The 26,736-nt window shown below is 43.4% G+C and overlaps 1 long non-coding RNA gene across 1 annotated transcript in view; it reads right to left on the bottom strand.

Annotated features, from left to right (window-relative positions):
- Positions 1-14,346: 14,346 nt before the first annotated feature.
- The window catches only part of LOC135983821 (uncharacterized), an 80,709-nt gene continuing 68,319 nt past the window's right edge, over positions 14,347-26,736 (bottom strand). Inside the window, exon 3 of the long non-coding RNA XR_010601645.1 lies at positions 14,347-15,126. This is a non-coding gene — a long non-coding RNA (uncharacterized LOC135983821). The remainder of the gene's footprint in view (positions 15,127-26,736) is intronic.

Below are 26,736 nucleotides of genomic sequence, written 5' to 3'. Positions count from 1 at the left end.
CTGTTCAACCACTGGCGAAGATTTGTTGCACAAGTGTTGCAGCATATGTGTGGGGCCCACCTCTTGTCCTGATCTCCAATTTTGCAGCCAAAATAAAGGTGATAGGCTTTCTTAACCAAAGTGGTTATACTGCGCTTTTGTGATGCAAAAGTCACTTCACCACAAACATAGCAGAAGTTATCTGCACTGTTCACACAAGTACGAGGCATCTCTGCTCACTTTGGCGAAACAGAAATGTGTCCCTTTGCAAAAACAAACACTGACAAATAAGAGAGCACGACACTGTATGATTTCTAGAGCTGATATAGGGCAATTTGTTCAGCAGAGTGATGTAAGCTTTGTTATAATTGCATCATCCATGACTTCTAGGAATAACATGATGCAATTCATATCATGTATGATGCAATACCAGCTTCAGATTGCATCATTCATTGTTTTGCCTAAAAAGCAAGTAGTGTCCAAACCCAGTCATAGATTTATTCGTAGATCCAGTCAAAGATGTATTTTAGTCATTTCTGGTTTAAATTGAGATCCCTTCCCTTTATAACTCACTTATCCTCCGCCATTCTCAAGTCAAGGGTCGTATATACTGACCCAATAGCATATCTTGAAAACTAGAACCAATCAACAATTTTAAGCATCATTTTCGTTCTCAGTGACCCAGAATTAGTAAAGTTTGACTACATTTATTTCAGAAGCATTTTGGCTGTAGAGTAGTGTTATTTTTCCCCAAAAATGTTGTCTAGTGTAAGCCTAAGAGGCAGGGAGAACCCAGCTGGATTTTCAGTTGCCAGACTGTATTTGAAGGGCTAACAGAAAAACAATCTCTTGAAATTTAAACTGAGAAAAATGTGATTTGTGAATCATCAAGAAAGAATAAATAGGGAACCCCACAAAGGTATTTTTACAGACATTTCCCCCCCCCCATGCAATGTAACTGCATTTTATAGCAGGTTGCACAGTGATTTGTTATTACTCAATTTTGTACTTGGATTGTGGCCAACTAGTAGGGCAACTCTGACTCTCAATAAGAGTTGGATCCCTTTCATGGTCTTCATAAAATATATGCGAGCCTTTAAAAAGTTTGAAAGGTCATCCCAAAGTATTATTTAAAAATCCCTCACAACAAGCCTATATGGCACACTTGACAATACTGTATGCGGAGATGGGGAAAAAAAATTAAAAGGCAACAGCACATAGAGCTTAGGGAAGAAGACTAGGAGTCCCAAACCTGGAGTCTGTTCTCAGCTCTGCTACTAATTAACCATGTGACCTCAGGCAAATTACAGCCATTATGTGCCTTAATTTTTCCATCTGTAGACTGACAATAATAATACTTACCCACCTTTGGAGAAGGCATTGAAGGCTTTATATAAAAAGCTCTATGTAAGTGCAAATAATTATCATTTGTTTTGGACTATTAATTAGTGTAAAGGACTCCCTCCTCACACTACTGCCGATTGTAATAAAGAAAGGAAAGTTACTAGTCTCCTGTAGCACCTGGGCAACTCCTCTGGCTCTAGCATTGATCTCTCCTCTGTAAGAGCTAATTTGGGGATTTGAATAAAGAATGAGACTAGATTCTATTTGAAATAAATATATTAGCTTATTATTTGTACCCTTATTCTTGTATTATGGGTGAGAGAAAGGAATAGCACCTAATTTCCCTATTCTTTATTTCCTCTTACTCTTATTCACAAACTAAGAGTTTGATCCTGTGAGTTGCCTAGCTATTCTTGCAAGTGTCTGAATGTTCTTAATATCCATTGCTTTCAACTACTAATTCACATCCTGTCAAGTCAGTAGTTGCTTTTTTCCGTTTAAACCTCACTTTCTGGGAGATGACACATCATGAATAGGGTTGGTTTTCCCACAAAGCTGTTTTCCGGATAAAAATTGTGTGAGAAAATGAAACGGTTTGTAAAACATGCACATTTTCTGTGGAAATTTTTGACTTTTGTAAAATAAATAAATAAAAACAACAAAAATTGCACACCTGAAATTAAAAAGTTTTTGGTGTTTGGCTGAAAAGTTAAAAAAAGTGTGTCCAGCCCTCAAAAATCTTCTCTTTGGAAAAGCCACTGCAGTGCCTCATGGGAGTTATAATTTCAATGTCTTACATCTCCATTCTCCAGTATCATCCAGGTTCCACAGCTGGACTACATCTCCCATGATGCACCAATTCTGGCATCAACTGTTCAAGAAGGATGTTGATAAAATAGAGATGGTTCACGGAAGAGTCATGAGAACGATTAAAAGAATAGGAAACATGCATTCTAGTGATAGTCTCAAGGAGCTCAATCTATTTAGCTTAAAAAACAAAGTTAAGGGGTGACTTGATTACAGCCTATAAGTACCTACAAGGGAAACAAATATTTAATAATGGGCTTTTCAATCTAGTAGAAAAAGAAACCATGTGTAAATTTTTAACTGTGGGAGTAATGTGGCCATTGTAACAACTTACCAAGGGTCATGGTGAATTCTCCATCACTGAACATTTTTAAATCAAGATTGGATGTTATTCTAAAAGGTTTGCTCTAGGAATTATTTTGAGGAGGTTCTATGGTCTGTGTTATACAGTAGAAGGTCAGACTAAATAATCACAAGAGTCCTTTCTGACCTTGGAACCTATGAATCTAAGCAAACTATGGTGGCTCAGCAATAGGGAAATGGTGCATCATGAAAGATGGAGAAGGGGGCACGAAATACCCAAACTAGAACTCCCAAGGAGCACCATTTTGGCATTTCCTAATAAAAATTCTTGGTTTACAGATGAAAATTTTGAGGTTTTGATTTTTTGCTGGAAAAAGAAATTCCCACTCTAATTATGATAGAGACCATATCAGCTAAAGCAATACATCATTCATGATCTTTTATCCTAAATTGCTTTTTATATATCTCACAACATCCTTATATCCATTTTATTGATGGGTAAACTGTAGCACAGTGAGTCATTGACAGGAACTATGAATTCTGACTCCCAACTCTATTAGGTAATACTTACTCAATATTATCTAAGAAAACATCCTCTATAAAAAACTATTGTAAAAACCCAAACCTGTGGTCTTACTCAGACAAAATGCAGGGCTTTTAAACCCAAAGACCAGATATAACTGCTATGTTTGCTGGTCAAATATTGGGGATCTCTCCTTTCCAGTGGTATGAAACTGCTGTTTTTAGCATTGGAAAGTTGAGAGATATTCAACTGTAAATATATTATGGGTCCAGGACTAATTGTTATAAATTTTGCACCTTGAGACAGACTAAATTCGGTATGGGGAAGACTCCAAAATTAGGGGGAAAACCAGAGAAAATTGCACCTATCTAGAGTTGTTCAGTGGTTTGGAATGTTAGAAATAATCCAAACCTATGGATTAAGGGCAGAATGACAAGTAGTAAAAGGTACAGGTAATTCAATTTATCACATGATATCACCAACATATATGTAATTATCATGTCAGAATCACTACAGCCACCACTGAAAATACAGTGACTTCAGGGGGAAACATTAACTGTTTAAGGTACACAGTAACACTACACAACCATTCAGGACAAGGCGTGCCCCTAGCCAACTCTTGTTGAATTGCTGACACCACTTCCCATTGCATTTAGGTGCATACATTATTAGCTAGAGAGGCCTTGTGTCATAAGAAAGAAAGACACACAGAAAGAAAAGAGCTTCTGTATTAAAGTGCTTATCACTACCTCCAGAGTACTTCCAGAATTTGTCCTTACCTTGACCCTTTCTCTTCTAAAATCCTTATCAGCATCTCAATCACTTCATGTTTTGTCTATTGCTATTGCCTCTTTTATAGTCTTCCTCATTTCCTACACTTTAAACTTCAGGAGTTCAAGATGCTGCAGGCATATTACACTCTCAGTTCCTCCATTCTCCATCACCTTCACTGATGTCCTGTTCTTAAATAAATTCAGTACAAAAATTATCCTCCCATTCAAAGCTTTCCATAGCCTCCTCAAGCCTCTCTTTATGGCCCTGTCTCAGGGACCACTAACTGCAGGTGGCGCTTCCTCCTGACCATTCTGGGGATTAGTTCTGGCTAGGTGTTGCATCCTCCTCCAGCAGTATCCCTCCTGTCATCATATCTCCCTGAAGCCCCTTTCGCTCTAGGAACCACAGCCTCCTGTCCACGATTCAGCCCTCTGACCAGTCACTATATAGTGTCCCCTTCGGGGGTTACCCAAAGTCCTTCTGCACAAACAGTCTCAGGCAGTCTTCTCCAGTACTGATCTGATGGTGACACTTCCCCAGTGGCCAGGAGGGGAACTCGGGCCTGCTACTACTCTGGATTCCAGTCCAGGGAGCCTCAACTCAGCACTTCCGGGTTTTCCTTTCCCAGCCCTCACTGCTCCTTTCCGGGACTGCTTGTTCCAGGGCCACCCAGAGGGCGGGGGGGGGGGGGGGGGGGAAATGGGGCAATTTGCCCCAGGCCCTGGGCCCCACAAGGGTTTTCGGTAGGTCTTTGGCGGCAGGTCCTTCAGTGCCGCCGAACACACCCGGAGCGAGTGACGGACCCGCTGCTGAAGATCTGGAGCTTCTTCCACTCCGGGTCTTCGGTGGCAATTCGGCGGCGAGGGCTTCTTCCGCTCTGGGTCTTCGGCAGCAGTTCAGCGGCGGGTCCTTCACTCACTCCGGGACCCGCTGCCAAAGTGCCCCGAAGATCCGGAGCGGAAGGACCCCTGCCGCCAAAGACCCCAGGCCCCTTGAATCCTCTGGGCGGCCCTGCCAGGTTCTTCTCCTTTGTCTGTGTGTACCAGCTCCAAACCCTCTTTCCTGGGAGTGACTGCTCTGTTGCCAGCTTCCTGGCTTATATAGGCCCTGCCTGTTCTAGGTGCAGTCATTAATTAGGTCCCAGCCCTCCTTGGCTTTTCCTTCAGGTGCAGCCTGGGCAGTTAATAGACCTACATGGCCACCTTATCCCATCCAGACCTATGTGGGGTGGACACCCCATCACAGGCCCCTATCAGTTTTTTCCACTCACTAACCCAACTCTTCCAGCCTTGGCCTCTTTTCTGTCCCCTACAAATCTCAAATGCTGATGGTTTTTCACTTCTGCTTCCCACCTATCTGAATATCCCTCTTCCAAGACACTGAAGGTAACATATTTCAAAAGTGCCTAAGGGCTGCTATAAAGAGGACTGTGATCAATTGTTCTCCATGTCTACTGAAGGTAGGACAAGAAGTACTGGTTTTATAATCTGCAGCAAGGGAGATTTATGTTAAGTATCAGGAAACAGTTTCTAACTATGAGGGTAGTTAAGATCTGGAATAGGTTTCCAAGGGAGGTCGTGGATCACCAACATTGAAAGCTTTTTTAAAAAAAAAACAGGTTGGACAAACACTTGTCAGGGATAGTCTAGGTCTACGTGGTTCTGCCTCAGCACAGGGGGCTGGGACTTGATGACTTTTTGAGGTCCCTTCCAGCCCAACATTTCTATGACAAGTCCCAAGTGGCTAAGGCACTTCTGAACATTTGACCCTGACTCTTTTCCATTCAGAAAATGTGCCTTCTGTTCAGAAATAAAAAAGGGAACACACAACAAGAAGTAAGAGTACTTACAAACTGAAAAAAGAGAGTGATGCAAAATTAGCTACTTGCAAAACAGGCACATTAGGGCTGCAGCTTCTTCTTATGCTTTGTGGTAAACCAGACTCATCTACTGTGTCTATAACTGCCACCTACAATATTCCTCATAAATTCATGCCATCGGATTCTCTTACCCTGCTCTATGTCCTAAAAAAACCAAAGTAGAGCTTTTTCAATGTTATCCCACTTTCCCAATACTCTCACTAAAACCCCTCAGAGAATATTGTCACCTTAAAGCATCTAAGTTTTTCACAAAGAGCCTTTCTTTCCTGGAAAGATGCTCTGCATTCCCCTTTCAGATGATCAACCGTTTCTTTAACTTCACATGTGTTATATAACCCATCTTTGCATTTATTCAGTAAATAGAAATTATTATTCAAACCACAGTGACTAGTTAACAGTCTAAATATGAACGCTTCACTAATCCTTTCATAACTTTGGAGTAGTGTGTTAGTCTCTATTTTGGGGCATACTTCATAAAATTTTATTCCTCTCTTCTCTTGGTCCACAATTCTTGCCATTCCTTTTTCAATCCCCTTTTAACTAAACTTTTAAATTCCATCGTGCTCAAAGGAAATGTAATTGTCTATAGCACTGTTTTCATCAGGGAGTGTTATATGTGGTCTCTTCCTTAAAATCACAGTTCCTGTGGTCAAAGGATTATATAAGTATCTCAACTTTGATTAAAAAATAAGTTTCTAGCCCTCAAGGTTGTGGAGAAAGGCTTGAAAACATGACCCAACTTCATGTTAAAGGCTCAAAGACCACAGAAGGCAAAGAAAAAAACCTCAAAATTATTATTTATTAAAAAGCTCATGATTTTTAGCTTGGTCAGGCACTGAGCAAATGCTTGTGGTAAGCAGAGGAATCCTTTCCTCTGCTGAAGCTATTCAAACAAGATGTGCAAGCATATCTCCACCACCATCTTGCCCATGTCCTTGTCTCTTCTCGTCCCTGTGTGCTGCTTCCACATGGCAGGCTTCTGCACAGTGCAGAGAGTACACTACAACTTTGGGTCCTACAGTATCATTCCCTTTACTTCTGCAATGAGACTGCACTGTATCCACTTCTGAGTGCAGAAACTCTCCTGACGGAGGAAGGGGCAAGTATTTGTGTCCAGTGACTTAATGAACTCACTTCTGCTTCCACTTGAAATGTTTCATAAAAGTTAAGTTTGCCAAGCAGCTATCAAAAGGATACCATGTGACTTGGAACACAAGTAGTGAATAATTGGCTGAACAGCTGCTATAAATGCTTTGTGAGCAATAACTAACAGTTTGGTGGCTAGTAATGTACAAATCTGAAAAAAATGTAAAAGGGTGTGCTGATAATCTCCTAGGAGAAAGAGGGGCTAATTTCTCTGGCCATATCATTATTTCAAAATGGTCACCTGGCCCAAGGAGGCACCCATTTGTGCCAAATTAGCTTTTTGTATGGTGGATCTAAGGAGTGGGTGAGCTTCTATTCTAGTCAAAACACAGATTTAATTTTGAGTGGGGGAAGAAGTTCCTAAACTCAAACAAAATTTGAGAGCTCTAAAAGTTGTTTGCAATGTTCACAAGACCTCAGATCCCATTATGTTCTCCCAGTCCTATTAAACTATATATGACTTCAGCTGACTCATTCTGTTGTGAGTTCACAATTCATTCCTTTATTTATTAATATATACTAAAGATAGGCTCACAATGTGAAGGTTGGATCTTTATGGAAATTCTTCATGAGTACGGTGAGCATTCAGATTCAGGGACATAGTTCCAGACCTAGTTTTGTGACAGGGCCAAGATGCAAAATTCAAATCCAAAATTTCCCAAAGTTTGGCGACAGTTCAATGACTGGTTTAATAGTTTTAAATTTGGCTTCATTTCTAATTTTGATATACACTTCAGACACACTTACGTAACATCTATCCACCATTTCAAATATGTGGCTTTTGAGAGTTATTCAGTCCAAATTAGATGAAATGGACAATGTACCAAACAGATTTTTGCCTGCTGCTTTCAAGCCAGATATAAATATAACCAATACAGGGATAGCACAATTCTAATTTTGCTGAACTACAAGGCTAAAAATCAAATTAAAATCCCTGTTTGAAGAGAATCAGCTTGTAGTTAAGTTAGTCTAGATGATGCAGCACAAGGCAAGGAGAGTGCATGACAGTGTCATCTGGCTTGATTTTACTTTCTTTTTTCAAAATAGATACTGTGAAACGCTTGGCTTGAGCTTTCAGCAAGTTAGGTTCACAAATATTATTGAAGTGTAATAGCTCCCCCTGCCAGGTTTCAATTACAAACTACATTTACACACACAGTAAACCACATTGTAAAATGTCCATGCTAGACTCTTTTGTTGTTTGCTTAGTCTTCGGCCACTATTGTACAGAGAAAGACATAAGTGCCTGATATATAATGTGGGTTAAAGACATTTTAGAAAAATTAAATAAAAGAATATTACTACTATCTGGTAAATTACTTAAATACAAAACTGAGTTCAAATGCAGAAGGATAAATAAACTAAATGAAACAGGAATTTGTGTTTACTTGTGATTTGTTTTCTCTTCCATAAATCTAGTCCTTTCCCATTCTTTTCTTCCTTGAAGTTTCTTGAATGATAATTTTATTCTCTAGATCATCTGTTGTTTGTTAATTTAGATCCAAATTCTGCCCTTGATCAGGGCAGCATCCAAAGTTGGCTCCAAAATTGGGCCAATTCCGAAAAGCGCTCAACAACCACAAATCCATATATATATATATAATGTCAGATGCAGGTGCTCAGCGTCACTTATGATCGCACGTGTGATCTTTTGTGGCAATGGCACTGATGAATATTATCAATAAGTTATCCTACTACTTAGCATTTATACAGAAGTTTTCATCTTCAGAGCACTGTGCATGCTTTGGTTAATTCGCACAATAATCCTGTGAGAGAGTTAAGTATTAATATTTCAGTTTCTGAAGCACAGAGAGGCTATCTACATGGAATTTATGAGAGAGCATATCTTGATGTAATTTATGCCATATCTCAGATGCACCAGGAAGCATTGGGGCATGGATCCACAAAGAGAGTTTGGCATTGAAAATGCTGAGCATTGCAGCCCCTATCCTTTCAACGCCTTGAAAATAACTAGAATCCACAAAGCATGGGGCTTAACAATGCATGGAGAGAGAAGCACCTGAGAGTAGGATCTACAAAAGCCACCATGCTAGAGCGAGAAGTGTTTAAGCTAAGGCACTCATCTGAGTGGTGGGGTCCCTTTTCCTCAGGCAGAGGGGGGAATTAATCAGATCCCAGATGAGTTCCTTCTGCATCCCAGATGAGTTCCTTAACCACTGGGCTAAAGGTATTAAAACTCTACCTCCCCCTCTCCTGTTTTGTGTGAAGTTAGGCATGCTCATACCGAATGGATCCCACAGGTGAGACAGGCATTTCCCTATCTATCTTCCCCTGGTTTGAGGATCATGCTGGTACTTCGGCATGAGGATAGGTGCCTGCACACCTGTTGCTTCAGTGCACATTACAGAGACAGAAACATAGGCACCTAAGGAACTGTTACAATGAAAATGTAAGTGCCGAGTTTAGGCACCTATAGAATTATGTGACAGCTGGACAGGGGTTTTGTGGATCACAGTCAGGGCCGGTGCAACCATTTAGGCAAACTAGGCGCCTGCCTAGGGCGCCTAGTGGTTGGGGGCGCCTAAAAGCCCACTCAGGCAAGGAGGTGGAGTGGAAGTGAGCTGGGGGGGGGCGCGGGGAGGGCAGCCCGAGTAACAGGAAGGGGGCGCACAGGGGAACCGCTCTCCGCCCCAGATCACCTCCACTCTGCCTCCTCCGCTGAGCACACAGCCCCCGCTCTAAGTCTTCTCCAATCGGCGCCGCAAGCCTGTGACGGGAGGAGAATTAGAGCGGCGCCGGCATGCTCAGTGGAGGAGGCGGAGCTGAGGTGAGCTGGGGCGGGCTCCCCTAGCAGGGTTAGCTTCCGCGGCGGGGGTCTCCCCAGGCGGGGTTAGCTGCCGCGGGGGGGGGGAGGAGTCTTCCCAGGTGGGGTTAGCTGCCGTGGAGGCGGGCTCCCCGGGGGGGTTAGCTGCCACAAAGGGGGGTAGCTGCTGCGGCGGGGGCTCCCTGGGCAGGGGGTGGTGGCTGCCTTCCCGGGTGGGGGACTGGGTTAGCTGCCGCGGGGGGGGCGGGATTAGCTGGGGTGGGGGGGGCGCAAGGTGGAAGTTTTGCCTAGGGCGCGAAACTTCCTTGCACCGGCCCTGATCACAGTAGCACCTAAATCCCTTCGTGGAGTTGAGTCTAGCAGCCTAATGCAATGTCCACTGAAGTCAGTGGGCATCTTTGGATCAGGCCCTCGATGAAGGTAAATGCCATTGACCTCCAATGACATATCTTTTCTGTTGTAATTGATAAGTGAATTTAGTCCTGATGAAATGCCTGACTCTCTCCTAACATCAGTGAGTGCAGGATCTAGCCATCAAAGGACTTTCCAGCCCTAACTCACACTACCATTGTAGATAATGAATGAGTACTTTTACCCACATGCCTCCCAGCAGTTTAGCCAACCCTAAGCATTCAAAATCATGTCAGGCTCACAAAAGTCATGAGATTGGCTTATAAATCAGGAGATTCTGAAATCTGGGTACGGTGTTTTGGGGTTGGGTTTTTTGTTGTTGGTCTTTTGACCATGTAGGTCACACATTGGTCACATTTTCAAGCTTTTCTGCGCAACCATAACAAATGCCAAGATTCTGAAAATTCAGCAACTCCTTTTCTGGATACATTTGAAGTTAAGAAGATGGAAATACCTGGGATGTGTGTTAAGAATGAAGCCAGAGAATCTGCTATGACAGGCATGCTATCGGGCAGCTAGAGGAACATGGAACAGGGACTGACCAAAAGAATTCCTCTGTTGAACAGTACTTCTGGAGAGGAATAACTTATGAGACTTAACAGAGAGGACATACAAAGAGCAGCCTAGAATAGACAGGGATGGTGGAGCCTCTTTTATGCCCTAAGAAACGTGTGACAGCACTGAAAGGGATTCAGATGAGGGCTAGAAACTTACAATTATTATTATTAAAGCTGAGATTCTCTTGTCATTACCTGGCTCCAGAAGCTGAGCCTTTAATAAAATCATGACCTACAGTGAGACAACTTAAGAGTGATTTTTAGTCCAGTCTACTGTCAGCACGCCTTGAAATACACTCATGCCACAAACACAGAGCACCATGTTTGGTAAAGATGTAGTAAGAGGATCCTCCCTTGCAGATTTCAGCCCATCATTAATCATTTGAGACAAAGCACTGTGAAGACAAATGAAATACTGTGACATATCCTGCGATAAATTTTTCCCATTATCCTCTCACCCATTTCAACTGGAAAAATTAAAACAGATTTTTCCTGCTTAATTCTTAAGAATTACAAGATTAAATCCTGCCTTTAAGGGTGCTGCTAAGGCAGGGGTGGGCCAACTTTTTGGCCCAAGGGCCACATCGGGGAGCTAAACTGTATGGAGGGCCAGGTAGGGAAGGCTGTGCCCCCCAAACAGCCTGGCCCCTCCCCCCTATCCGACCCCTCCTACTTTCCGCCTCCTGACTTCCCCCCTCAGAACCCCCAACCCATCCAACCCTGCTCCTTGTCCCCTGACCATCCCCTCACGGGACCCTCACCCCTAACCGCCCCCCAGGACCCCACCTCCTATCCAACCCCCCCCCATCCAACCCGCCTCCCGCTTCCTGTCCCCTGACTGCCTTGACCCCTATCCACACCCCCGCCCCCTGACAGGCCCCCCGGGGCCCCAACCTCCTATCCAATCCCCCATTCCCTGTCCCCTGCTCCCCATCCAAACCTCTGCCCCATCCAACCTCCCCCTGCTCTCTGTCTCCTGACTGCCCCCCAGAACCCTCTGCCCCATATCCAACCCCCCGGCTCTGGCCCCTTTACCATGCTGCTCAGAGCAGCATGTCTGGAGCTGCATCTCCCGGCCGGAGCCAGCCATGCTGCTGCACTGCCCTGCATGAGTGCGCAGCCCAACCACCCAGAGCGCTGCCTGTGCGGTACTGTGGCTGTGGGGGAGGGGGGACAGCAAGGGAGGGGCCGGGGCCTAGGTGCCCAGCCAGGAGCTATGGGGCCGGGCAGGATGGTCCCACGGACTGGATGTGGCCCACAGGCCGTAGTTTACCCACCTTTGTGCTAAGGTCAAACATACCCCTGCTGTGTGCTGATGATGCCACAGTAGTCTGAATGTCAATTCTGCAAAGTACTGAAGTAAACTGGAGTTGAGGGTGCTGAGCACCTTACCTTACAGGACTGGGACCTTTATGAATAAAATATGGTTTTGAGGCCTGCTTTACATTGAGGTAAATAGGACCAGGCTTTGGCCAACAGGCCAAGACTTTGAAAAGTGACTAATGATTTTGGTTGCCAAACTTGAAGCACTTTAAAGGAGAATGATTTCCAGGAAATGTTGAACTTCCATCCTCTTAAAATCACTGGGCACCGAACATTGAAGGCACTCCAAATCATGGCCTTTGTTTCTAGTGGCAGGATTTTATTTGGTGCTCCAATTCTGTAGTGAGGAAATGAAATTAGCAGATGAAGCAGCAATCAGAAAGGTGTCTCCTCTGTCAAGGAGTGTTTTCCTTGGTTGGGTTTAGAGAGAAAAGAAAATGGTGGGGTTTGACAAATAAGATAGGGCAGGAGGACAGCACCTACAAAGATGCATAAAAAAAACACTTGTGTTTGGACAAGAGATGGTACAAAGCACTTGGCACAATAGCTCATTTCTTTTAACAGACTGGTTTGATCAGAGAAGATTCCAGTCTGTCAAGTGAAGAAAGTGTGGTCCATGTGCCTTAAAATACCCCCTGATAACATATTCTACATCTGAATGGGAATGATCAACAAACAGCACATCTACACTGGAGCTGGAGGTGTAATTTCCATCTCAAGTAGACATACCCACTGTAGCTCTGATTGAGCTAGTGTGCTCCAATTAGAAGCGTAGTTGCAGCAACTAGAAAAATACACCTCTAGCTCCAGTGTAAACATACCCACATAGATAGGCTCATGCTGTAAAGTTCTTGGCCAAAGCACAACTTTTCTAAAGTTTGGTGGGGTTTCTGGTTTGTTTGTTTTTTTAAGCTGATGTTGGCTTGAATCCATCTCTACAATTCAACAAGAGAAGATCTGAAGGGGAGCTTAAAATTACAAGTTAAAAATACAGTAGTCTATATGAACTCCCTAGAAGTACCGTACATTTTGTGAAAAATCAAATCAAAGTGTTCACATGCTATAATTACAGCTATAAAGTTTACAGAGAACATTTGTTAGCTCAGCCAGTATTTTCTTCTTGTATGTAAAAATATCATTGGAATTTAGCAGAAATTCTTCTAAAGTAACTTTCATTATTTATTAATATAATCTGATGTCAGTATATAATTAGAACTGCTGACAGATTGGCTATTGCATGACACTTCCCTATAATTAGAAATGCGGTGTTCATCACTGCAAAAGTTTTTAGAATGCATCTCCCATCCCCAGGTGTGAGGGGCACTGAACATATTAAAAACATGATGAAGTACAATTAGAACATTGTAATAAAAACACACTTTTAAAATACAGAAGCAATGATAGGATTTCTAAGGGGGCAGGGGAGGATTAAAGGAAAAGGAGCATGATTGTGTGGTTAAGGAATTGGACTTAGACTCAGGTGAGCTGTGTTCAATTACCCATCCAAACTTCCTGTGTAACCCAGGGCAAGTCACTTAATTTTTTTGCTTCAGTTCCCTACCTGTAAAATGGTGATTCTTTTTCTATTTAGATTAAGCTGCCTGGCAGGGACTGTTTTACCATATGTTTGTATGGCATCTAGTATAATGGGGCCATGATGATGGCTAGGGTCTCCTTGTACTCCTGTAATACAAATAATGAAGGCAATAAATACAGACCAGCAGAGAAAGTTTTAAGGTGTATTCTAAAACTGGAAAGACACAGATCAACTGAGAGAAAGGGGAAGATGAACTAATGAAATAAACAATACCATTTTAAGCTAAGCACAGGACTCTTAAGTGTTGGTATATTACAGAATAAGAAGAACAATAAAAGAATAAATAATCTTTTACACTTAAATAACACTTTTTATCCACACTCAAATGGATAAATATCAGCATCTCATGTTTACAATGAGGAAACTGAGGCACAGCACTGTTCAGTGACTGCATTGCGAAGGTAGCCCAGTGAGTGAATGGCAGAGTCAGGAATAGGACCCAAGACATTATCCAGTCTTGCAGTTTTCATTCACACATAACTCTCCATGTATCTCAATGGGGAAAGCGATAATGAAGGAGTGCAGAATTAGTCACGTAATAGAGACAACTTGTTTTCATCTCTTACATGTGTTATATATGACCTCTGGCATGCATGTTTTTAAATAGGGCAAGGAGAAACAAATAGAGAATGTATGATCCTTGCTGATGTCATTAACTATGGCCAATTCCTGGTGCATGAGGTGTTGATTAAAGTTTTGCGAGAACATTAAGACGCTGGTGCAGGGCAGCAAAACTTTCCTCTTTCCAGATGGAGCATTGTTAATATTCTGGATTTGTGGCATTGCACTATTTTGAAACAAATAAAATGAAGCAGTAAAAAGGAAGTTTGTTTGCCATATGGCTGTTTATTTCTCTGTGCTCCAGCCTTACTGTGAAATATATGGCTCCTCAATATGGGACAGCCACACAAACACCAGGTGTGCTTAACATAATGCACCTAGCCTAACACAAGCCAACCTCCTTCTTGATTACATTGAACATGTGGCACCAGGACTTAAGGGATATTTTACTGCATTTGGGTATGGGAAACATTTGACAGCCAGAAGGAGAATATGGGGAAGAGCTACATTAAGGATTTAATACAAGTTCAAAAGGAAAAGCAGTAGGTGGGAAAGCTAAGACGACAAGCCATGCGGTTGTTTATTCAACATTTTTTTGATTGGTGTTAAAATTTTCATCTGAATTTAGTGCTCATGAAATGTGTCATCCTGACAGTCCAGGAAAGCGAAGCCTCTATTTATAAAAAGAAAAGGTGCAACACGATCAGTGTCATTGCTAGCTTCCCCACCAATGCATTTTAATAGATATGAATTAGAATGACCTTCGGAGCAGTGGTGCCAGACAGGACTAGCCAGAGCACAGCAACATTTTAGATAAACCCCTTAGATTTAGGGCTGCTACAAGGGGAGAGGGGTGCCATCAACCCAGCTATATTGGCTCTATGCAGTCCAAGCAAAGTCCTAGGCTACAGGTATTTTATGGTGGGGGGAGCTGTTGAATTTATGCCTCTGGAGTGGTGTAAAAGGGCCAGTTGGACTACTTTTACATTGGGTCTCAAATCATCAATGACATGGTTGTCCTGCCTGGAGCTAGGTATAGTTTGTTGGCATTGCTTTCTCTTCTTTCTCTTCAATGTACTGCCTCCTCTTGTCATTAAGATATAAAGCACCAAAGGTTTTTATCTCATGAGTAACCACCTGAAAGATAGTTTAAAAAAAAGAGTGGAAAAACCTAGTAAATTTAGCAAGATGCAGGAAAAAAACATGTTTTGGTTACTGAATTCGTCTTTAGTTTAAGATAAAGAAAAGTGCAACTGGATAGCGCAGGCTGTTAGTAATGGGTTACAAACCCACAGTTCCAGTCCAGCAGAGACTGCTAATACTGATTGTTTAATTACTCTTTGGTGTCCTCATGTGAAAGAATTTAACATTCCTCTGTCCAGGTTCTTAGGCATCACAGAAGTTATCAAGCAACATTAATTGTCACGCCTTGTCTACAGACTCAGATGGCCAGAAACTGAATAATCCATAGAAACAGCCTTACAGGTCAGAGGTCTGAAACATGGGCAGTGTAGATTGAATGAAGCTTGCTTTCCTACTACCCACGATGCACTTATTCTGAGGATATATAGAGAACATCATGCTTCAGTGTGATTATTCTGGTACCTTTTTAACAGCACTATTTTCACTTAAAATAAACAAACATTTAGGAGCAAAGTCACCAGTACGAAATAATATCCTTTAAAATCTTTTACAATCTGTTGAATGGACTCAAATGTAACCAACTTGGAGAAATAGAAACAGATGGTTCCCAGCAAAAATATAATGAAAAAAATTGAGTGTTGTGATTGAGGCCCAATGTCAATGCAATCCTGCAGAATTGACTATGAAGGAGATTCTGGGGATGCATGAAGAGTAACTAAAAGAGAATGACACAGAAGCAGGCCCACTTTAAATTAAGGATAAGGAGGGAGAAGTCTACCTCATGCTATGTAGCTATGCTGTATATAGGCCCCGATCAAGCAAAGCAATTAAGCGTGCCTTTAATTTAAACACATGAATAATCCCATTAAATTCACTGGGACTACACATGTGCTAAAAGTTGAGCACATGCTTAATTCCATTCTTGGATAGGGGCCATAATTATATTGTGTGTGGAAGAGGAGATGATAATTTTAGATGGCTTTCTCAGGAAAACCTTTAGTTAATACAGGTTTAACACATCTTGGAGTCATACAGGAACGTAATTTTTCTCCTCACAAAACCATAACCAGTACAAACTGATTTAATTGTTGGCAGGCCCAAAAGTGCTGAAATGCTGTATGTCTTAATATGGTACTGTACTAGTATATTTGTTACTCTTACGGTACACTCTGGGAAATCCAATGCCACCACATGTTAATCAAAACACACATTACGTATGGAACTCTATCTATTTTACTGGATAAGATAAGGAATATAGAAATCCAATAAACAAAAGAGTTTTTAAAAATCAGAATCAATCAAAAGAAGCCCAGGTAACTCCTTACAGAGGGAAACACATGCTTGGATGATGGAAGTATAAAAATAAAAGTCAGTCAATTCCCAAAAGATACGGCAGCTATTTTAGTATCAGGGGCTTGTAATCTAAAATGGACACTCTCAATTGTTTGATTATTATGACCTATCTGCTGAAGCAGGCAGAAACATGTCTAAATTCAGCTGGCAGAGTGGGTGAAGGTGAGACAAGGAGATGGCTACAAGCTTCGTGAATCCATGGCAACGCAAACCCAGTGGCCATTCCCCCCGGCCCTCCTACAAGGCAGTACAAATGTCACCAAAATATTTATTAATCCAATAGGAGCAATAGTTATCCTGTGTCAGCTACAAGTAACAGTGCTTGGTGAATGCAGGTGGGGATGGGACCACACATAGGGTGGAGACTGGGGGCCAGATCCTCAACTGGGGTAAATCAGCACTGTGCCATTAGCTTCAATTCAGCTACAGCAGGCTCTAAGCTGAGGTAGCAACCATGAAGTGGCTCTGCTGAGGGAGGCTGGATTCTCAAGGCTAGATCCTCAGCTAGTGTAAAGTGATGTCGCTTCACTGAAGTCAATGAAGAAATATGAATTTACACCTGCTGAATTTCTGGCTCTAAGTCTCCACTCCCATGTATGTCCCCATCCCCACCCACATTCTCCAAGCATGGCTATTAAGTTATAACTGGCCTGTGGTAACTACTTGCCTCTCTGATTAATAAATATTTTTGTCACATATGATGGACAGCATTCATATAACTCACAGAACGTTGGAGAGAGCAATATGGACAATACCACATAGAGTCTGATAAAAAAATAATTTTCAGAATGAAATAAACAGCCAGAAATATTTTGAATTACATAAACAAACCAACCAAACAAAAGAACCAGCCAACCCTCATATCCATTTTGTAGGAATGTGTTAAACTGATATTAAACGAAAAAGCAAAGTAGAACAAGATAAGTACAGTGGGGGTTCCTAATGTGTGCTTGCACTGTAGGAAAATGATCTTTTACCATAAGGTAGACAATGAGGGTCTAACCTACTTGCCGTGATAAACTGTAATTTTCCTGCAGCATGAACACACATCAGGTTGGATTCTCTGTAAGAGAATGATAAAAATACATCATGCAAAATAAAAAAAATAAAATAAATACCTTCCAGTACAATTAACTCCTAGGGTTTACAAAGCAAGGATTTAGAGAACTATGCCAATCAGGAAGCATTAACTTTAATGATTGCATTCTGGCATTCTTATTCACACCAAGTAGTACCTTACGACACAAGAGGCCCTGCTGGCTTTAAGGGGACAAGGACTATTCAAGATGAAGAAACTAGCCCAAAACAATTAAACAAGTACTATAAGTCCAAACCAATCCCCAAGAGGAAAACACCCCCAAACTTTGGGAAAGTTGTTCTCCTGATGGGAACTTTGCACCCCAAAGCTATTTCTAGTAATACACCTGGAAATACCCAATACAAAATACTTTAAGGCTAGACTGTTCCTTTATGCACAGGACTGAATAAGAGTGAGTATGTAATCAGAAGCACTCCAGGAGTAGCATTGTACCTTAGGCTTGGTCTACACTGGGGGTGAGGGCGGGATCGACCTAAGATACGCAACTTTAGCCACGAGAATAGCATAGCTCAAGTCGACATATCTTAGGTCGACTTACCTCACGTCCTCACGATGCATGGTCGACTGCCGCCGCTCCCCCATCAACTCTGCTTTCACCTTTCGCTGTGGTGGAGTACAGGAGTCGACGGCAGAGCGATCAGAGATCGATTTATTGTGTCTACAGTAGATGCGATAAATCAATCCCTGATAAATCGATCACTACCCGCCAATCCGGCAGGTAGTGTAGACGTACCCTCAGAGACATCTCTCTGAGGACCAGCTACCCCCCGCTTTTGTGTTGCTCAGGGCAGGATGCATGTAGGAGGGAAGGCTGATCTATTGCATCAGCAAAGTTATGACATACTTACTGAACACAAGAATAGCCATAATGAGTCAGACCAAAGGCCCATCTAACCCAGTATCCTGTCTTCCGACAATGGCAATGCCAGGTGCCCCAGAGGAAATGAACAGAACAGGTAATCATCAAGTGATCCACCCCCTGTCGCTCATTCCCAGCTTCTGGCAAACAGAGGCTAGGGACACCATCCCTGCCCAGCCTGGCTAATAGCCACTGATGGACCTATCCTCCGTAAATTTATCTAGATCTTTTTTTTAACCCTGTTATACTCTTGGCCTTCACTACATCCTATGACGAGTTCCACAGGTTGACTGTGTGTTCTGTGAAGAAATACTTCCTTTTGTTTGTTTTAAACCGGATGTCTATTAATTACATTTGGTGACCCCTAGTTCTTGTGTTATGATAAGGAGTAAATAACATTTACTTTCTCCACCCCAGTCATGATTTTATAGACATCTATCATATCCCCCTTTAGTCGTCTCTTTTCCAAGCTGAAAAGTCCCAGTCTTATTAATCTCTCCTCATATGAAAGCTATTCCATACCCCTAATCATTTTTGTTGCCCTTTTCTGTATCCTATTCTGTATTCTGTATCTATATTCCAGTATATCTTATTTGAGATGGGGTGATCAGATCTCAGATCAGATCTGTGGTTCAGCTGTGCTGGCCCTCCCCACACAGTGAAGGAAGATTGAGTGGTGCAACACCTGCTCCCATGTACTTAGACACAAGGTTCAGGTAGCCCATAAAGGGGTATAAGTGGGTTCTTACTCCCTATTATGGCCTTCATAGGTGTGTAGTCCAAGTCCCCATTCAGCTCTTACTCACTATATTGTATACTGCAAAAATGCTTTTTAAAGTTCCTCGCAACATTCTGTATTATTCATTCATCGATTATAAGAAGCAGCATTAAGTGTATTCAAAACAAACTCCAGTGAGTTGATTAACATTTGGAGAGTACTGTACATTTCAATAGCTACATTTTCAGAAGGAGCCTCCCAAATTTTGGACAAAGTTTGCCTGATCACACTTCTGCATGTGCAAACACTGATGGGTGCACACACTGCATTTACCAGTGAAATTTGGGTAGTCAGATGCCTAACTACTCAAATCTCATGTGCAAATGCATTCTGAATCCACAAATACAAGTTATTCTAAATTCCAAACATTGGGGTGTGGAAAACCATGTCCACCATTTTAGAAGTTCAGTTGGTAAAATTGCCCCTAATCATGAATTTCCCCACCCAGTACAGTAATAATATTGTTATTTACAGGGTTGATCCTGCTCCCACAGAAGTCAGTGACAGAACTCCCATTGATTTAAATGGTGCAGGATAAGATCCTGAATACACAGAAACCAAAAGGGTCTGAACAAAAAAATCTAGATCTGAACAACCCTGAAACTGTAGTCTTTGAAATACAGATTCGAAGTTTTGAGGATTGGGTCCATCTCTATCATTCTCTATGAAAAGTGAGTAAAAACCCTGTAAGAATCCAGGCCATGATTCAGCAATCACGTGCCTAAGCATGTACTTAACTTTAAGCATATGTGAAGTCCCATCAATTTCAAGTCGTGATTTAGGCCTCACTTCAACAAGGTATACGCAGTGCCTAACTTTAAGAACTAGCACTATTTACAGGGCTTAAAGTTAGGCATGTGCTTAAGACCAGGTTGAATAGTAACTGATTTAATCACATGCTTTAAATTTAGCTTGTGATTAAATATTTAGTTGAATTGGGCTTCAAGTGCTTTTCTGAATCTGTACCCATGGAAGAGCTGAGTCATCTCTGGCATATCCCCTTAACACTGGGTGTAATGCAGCAGCTTTTTCTGCTTTAGCACTGGTTACTGACAGTCACTCCAGTCCTGTGGTGATCTTTCTTCTCATGACTCAGTCAGGGCACACTTCCCTGAAGCCACTGCTTAACACAGCCTCTCCCATGGTTCCCGGGCCTCTGGCTTGTCCCTAGGTCCTCCCAGCTCCATCTCTCTCTGCTGGAATGCCAGACCCTCAGAACTGCCTCTCTGGATTTTCCCCGTTTTCCAGAGCTCACCACAGGGATTAAGTCCATCCTAGAGCCTGTCTGCCTTTCCTAGGCTCTCCCCAGCGAAAGCAAATTCACTACCTCCTTCTCAATGGGTCAGCCACTTCCTAAGCTCCCCCTCATGGCCTGAAGTCACTCTGCAGGTGCCCTGCTTCATTTGCCTCACTTTTCAAGGCTCTCTCCTAGGGTTGCTAATTTTCTAATCGCACAAAAGTGAACACCCTAGCCCCACCCCTTCCCCGAGACCCCTTCCCCTGCCCTGCCCCTTCTCCGAAACCCCACCCCTGCTCACTATATTCCCCCTCCATCGGTGCCTCCCTCTCTCCTACCCTCACTCACTTTTACTGGGCTGGGGCAGGGGTGAAGGAGGGGATGAGGGCTCTAATTGGGGGTGTGGGCTCTGGGGTGGGGCCAGAAATGAGGTGTTCAGGGTATGGAAGGGTATGAGGTCTCCATCTGGGGGTGCAGACTCTGGGGTAGGGTTGAGGATGAGAGGTTTGGGGTGCAGGAGGGGGACTCCAGGCTAACGGGTTGGGGCCAAGAGATTTGAAATGTGGGAGGGGGCTGTGGGTTGAGGCAGGGGGTTGGGGTGCAGGATGCAGTACAGGCCCTGGGATGGGGGTGCAGGCTCTGGGGTAGGACCGGGGATGAGGTGTTTGGGATGCAAGAGGGGGCACTGGGGGGACTCAGAGCTGGGGCAGGGGGTTGGGGTATGGGCTTACCTCAGGCAGCTCCTGGTCAGTGGCACAGCAGGGCTAAGGCAGGCTCCCTGCCTGTCCAGGCACTGCGCTACGCCCAGGAAGCAGCCGGCAGGTCCAGCTGCTAGGTGGGGGGCCAGGAGGCTCCGCACGCTGCTCTCACACACAGGCACCGCCCCCCAGCTCCCATTGGCTGTGGTTCCTGGCCAATGGGAGTGCGGAGTCGGTGCTTGGGGCGCGGACAGTACGTGGAGCCCCCTGACCTCCCTGCCTAGGAGCCGGACCTGCTGGCCACTTCCAGGGTGCAGTGCAGTGCCAGGACAGGTAGGGACTAGCCTACCTTAGACCCGCAGCACTGCCGACTGGACTTTAAACGGCCTGGTCGACGGTGCTGACCAGGGCCGCCAGTGTCCCTTTTCAACCAGGCGTTCAGGTCGAAAACCGGACACCTGGCAATCCTACTCTCTCAATCAAATTACCAGAACAAACTCTCTCAAGTTCTTCAATACCCCTCCCTGGGGCTGGATTTAATAACAAATTCCCATCAAGTCCATGCTCCTCATCTTCTCGCTGGAGTCTCCTAGGCCTTCCCAGCCTAGAGCCTTTCCCTTGAAAACTCAGGTTTATCTACTAGAGTCTACTCACTCCCAACAGCCATTCCCTGCCTTGGGAGGTCTATGCTGAAATCCTTACTCCAGCTTCACTATGACTGTCTCTCTCTGTGTATCCCACTCTCTGCAACTTCCTTTTGTGCTTTATAGGAGACTCAGCTCTTCCATACCCAGCTGATTCTGCTAATTGAACCCCACACACCATCCTAGGTGTGGCAAGCAAGGCGAATTGTACAGCCAGGCCATTGTTGTGTATGGCAAATATAGCACAAAACCCTGATTAGAAACACAGACATGTATACGTGGTTGGAGCTATAGTGGCTAACTGACCTTTGTATTACAGAAAGACAAGAAAAACACAGTAACCACTATATAACAGATTCAACATAAGCAACTGCTTAAGAAACTATAACTGCAAATTCATAAACAGATTCAACACTCTGCACAATACATTCAAATATATCACATCTGTCCTATCCCTCTAAAATGAAATGGGCACTACACCTTCAGAAGTACTTGTGGGAGAACAACTCAAGGTCCAGTTATAAGTCAAATCTTTAAGGTGGCTTGTGTTTTCTTTCTAGATAGTGTCTGATAACATTTTGAACACTTCTCTGAGGAAATGGCATTTCTGCAGTAATATCTTACTCAGATGTTCCCTCCAATGATGCTTGTTGTTCAATACAGCTGCTTTCCAGTATAATATTATTGACTGCTGTTTCAAGCTGGGGCACCAATGGAGGAATAACTGGCAGTTCCCCAAATTTCACTTCTGTTGTCAGCCATGGAGGGAGTCACCCCCGAATCTTGCAACTGGTTAAATGTGACACCCAATATATTTTGGTGCTGTCACGTGCACGGTATAGGAGAAAGGACCCATTGATGCACTAACAATTGCTGGAAGCCAATACTAGGCTCCCAATAATCACATGCCAACACTGTCTGACTCACTTGCAGCTGAGAAGGTGCACTGGTTCCTCTTGCTATAGCTTACCTTATTTGACAACTTCTGACTTCTAGACATAGATCTTTAATAAGTCCAAGTGTGATCTGAGATTTTGGCCCATAAATACACTGTGTATGTTAGGTGTATCATGGCACGTACCGCATTTCAATATGTTAACAAGAAGCATGCTGGTTTCTGCTGTCATCACCCCTTCTCATCTATCATGGATTGAAGGGTTCAAAAAAAGAACTACCGGTAGATAAATTCATGGAGGATAAGTCCATTAATGGCTATCAGCCAGGGTGGGCAGGGATGGTGTCCCTACCCTCTGTTTGCCAGAAGCTGGGAATGAGCGACAGGGAATGGATCACTTGATGATTACCTGTTCTGTTCATTCCCTCTGGGGCACCTGGCATTAGTCACTGTTGGAAGACAGGATACTTGGCTAGATGGACCTTTGGTCTGACCCAGTATGGCCGTTCTCATGTTCTTATGCAGGGCTTGCTTGAAAAATTGTACAAACCTCTCAACCAAGCTATTTGTGGCTGGGTGGTATAGTGTCAAGGTGATATATCTAATACCATTTTTCTTCATGAATTGCCCAAACTCACAACTTGTTCTGGCAGTCCAGTTCTTGTAAACAAACTTCAAAGATATTCTACAGTCTGTGTAGCTGTAGTGGTTTTCATGTAAAAATCTTCCGGCCATTTGCAATGGACATCAACCACTACTAGAGACACCATTCCCAAAAATAATCCTGCAAAATTAACATGCAGTTCTTGCCAGGGAGCTGATGACCCTTCCTAGGGGTGTAATGGCACTGGTTTAGGCATGCGCTGTACCTGCTGGCATCCCAAACATTCCTAAGAAAGCTGATGTATTTGTTGGCCAATACCAGCCCACTATACAAGACTTCTGGTGAGTGCCATCATTTTTACTATCCCTAGGTGACCTAAGTGGAGCTCTTCAAAGGCTTTTGTGAGCAGTCTACTAAGTAGAACACCACAAATCCCCACATCCTTGATGTATGGTAAGCTCAGCTTTGTGTGTGTAAAAGGGTCATCAGTATATTTCCAGTCCTTCAGAGTGGCTTCATGAACCTGAGCTAGTGTGGGATCCCTCATTGCCTGATCCAATGGGGTGAACTCAACCTGAAACAAGTTGACAAATTTGATAGATTCTGTCACTATTACAGATTGCCCTTCAACGGGCACAGGCAGTGTGGGACAGCCCATCTTCATTTGCAAGCACTTCTGTTCCTTTGAATTCAATGTCACAGGTATAACCAGCTAAGAAGAGAGCCCAGCATTGCATACGTGCTGCCATTGTCACAGAAGCTCCCTTCCTCAGATGAAAGATTACTATTAGGGATTAGTAATCTGTGACAAGGATGATTTTCCTCCCATTTAGATACTGTTTGACCTTCTTCACACCCCATACCAGACTTAAAGCCTCCTTGTCTATTTGTGCATAGTTATGTTATGCCACCGTGAGAGATCGGGAGGCAAATGGTAGGGTCTTGCACTGCCATCTTGCATGGTGTGCGATATAACCACCCCAATTCCATGTATGGAAGCATCACATGCTAACTCGATAGGCAAAGATGGGTTAAAGTGAGTAAGCACGCTGTTCGATGTGACCAATAGTTTTGCTTCCAGGAAAGCTTTTTGTCACTCATGTGATTATATCCTCTTTTGACCAGTCTGCAGTAAACAGTTCAGAGGATGCAATACAGTTGCTAGGTTTGGTACAAATTGTCCATAGTAGTTTGTAAATCCTAGAAATGATCTAAGTTTTGACACATCCTTTGGAGGCAGAGCTTTCAGGGCTGCTTTAATCTTCTCCAGAGACATAGGTAGGCCTTGTGCATCAATAACATGCCCACAATAAGTTATCTAGTCCTTGAAAATTTCACATTTTATGTGATTGGCTCATAATCCATATTCTTCTAGATGTTTTAATACCCTTTTCAGGTTTCCAGATGTTCTTCATTACTTCCGCCAGTCACAATAATGTCATCCAAATAACACTGTTTTTGGACTACTTTGCAAAACTTGGTCCATTGCCCGTGGCCATATAGCAGCAGCTGAAGCAATGCCAAACACTAGCCTGTTGTACTGGAACAGATCCTTTTGTTTGTTGATTGTGAGGTATGCTTTAGACCAGTAGTTCTCAAACTTTTTTTTTCCACGGACCACTTGAAAATTGCTGAGAGTCTTGGCGGATGACTTAATGATCTTTCCAAATGGTGTTTGTACTGTTAGCTAACTATTGTAAAGCGCTTTGGATAAAAACGCTATATAAACCCCCCCCCCCAATAATAAACAACTTTTTTTGTTCTACAAATAAAAGCACATAACTCATATTTTAATATCAGTAGTCTTACCTTTCTAATGTGATGGATGGATGTGCCCTCTCTCCTCCGCCGCGGCAGCCCCTGAGCTGGGGCTGGGAAGGGGGGTGTGTCTCTCCCTCTCTCCCCCACTGCAGCAGCCCCCGAGCTGGGGCTGGGAAGAAGCGGGGTCTCTCCCGCTCCACAGCAGCCACAGAGCTGGGTCTGGGAAGGAGGGCTGTCTCTCCCCAGCAGCCCTGGAGCTGGGGAAAGTTGCCTCTTTCTCTGGACGCCGCAGCCCTGCACGTCCCAAATTTCCCCCAACCCTTCTTCTCACCCCACTGTCCCCTCCCACCCACTCCCCTATTCAATGACATAAATCTAACAAACAGTGCTTATTGTTGAACTCCATACTCACTCGCACTGCTCCAGTTGATCTTTTCTCCCATATATGTTTTTAGTAACATCAGCATCTTCCTTGCAGAGTGTCTCACGTTCTCAACGTGAGGTAACAGACGCTGCAGATCCTGTGTTCAATTCCGTTTTTGAGTGCTTTCCCCATCACCCAGGGTGTCAACCAGATTGCTGACACTTCATATATCCAGGCTGACTACTCCACTCTTACAGTCTGTGTCACTATTGCCTCTGTCTACAGAGCGCATGTTGATATTCCTTTTTCTATACCCTGATTTGGTCACTTCCTTATTTCTCTTAGTGTGACAAACTGCTTTGATATGCCATTTTTTATGACAGCCTACGCAATATGCATCTTTAAATCGGCACTCAGAAAGCACGTGGAATCCTTTCCTGCACCGATAACATGTGTCTGTCCTGCCTTGGGTCACAGATACTTTATGAAGTCCTACTTCTGGTTGAGCTCCGGTATGCAATTCTATTGCATGCCTTGCTGCTGTCCCCATCACTACTCCAATTTCTACTGCGCGTTTAAAGGTAGGATTTGCCTGCGTGAAGAGCCTTTTCTGTATGCTTTCATTACGCAGTCGACACACAAATCTGTCTCTTAGGGCCTCATTAAGCCTATTCTTAAAAGCACAGTGTTCTGACAATCTTTTTTAACTCTGTCGCAAAGGAGGAAATAGATTCACCTTCAGGTTGATTCCTCTTATGAAACCTGAACCTTTCTGCTATAATCAGGGACTTGGGCGCCAAGTGCTCTTGAACAATTTGCACTCTCTCTTTACAGGTTTTGCTTGCTGGCTTCTCTCTGGCAATCAGACTGCGAACTAAACTGTATGTTTTTCCTCCCATCATACTCAGTGACGCTGCTACATGTTTTTCTGGCGGAATCTTATTTGCTCCAAAAGACTATATATGTGGACCAGCCCTCCATGACACTGTCAAAGCCTTCCATTTTTTCCAACGTAGCCTACCATTTCACCTCACTGCTGTTAGTTTAGTAGTTTGGAGTGCTTACAGTTGTAGCAGACCCTTCTCTTCCCAGGGAGCAGCAAGAAAGGCTATATATGGTTTTGCTACTCTGATGCATTGAAGGAGAGCCCTGCGTGGATACAAGTTTATATCCATGGTTATAAATTGGTATCCGCGAAGCTGTAGGGCTCTACCGGGAACCACAAAGGAGCAGCATGTCAGGCTACCATTTGCAGGAGCCAGTGTCCCATGCCGGTAACTCCTCCGGAGTGGCTGTACCACCCCCAATCCCT

This window comes from Chrysemys picta, chromosome 1 (genome assembly GCF_011386835.1).
Source record: "Chrysemys picta bellii isolate R12L10 chromosome 1, ASM1138683v2, whole genome shotgun sequence".
Classification (NCBI taxonomy): domain Eukaryota; kingdom Metazoa; phylum Chordata; order Testudines; family Emydidae; genus Chrysemys; species Chrysemys picta.
This window is presented reverse-complemented; position numbering and strand designations above follow the sequence as displayed.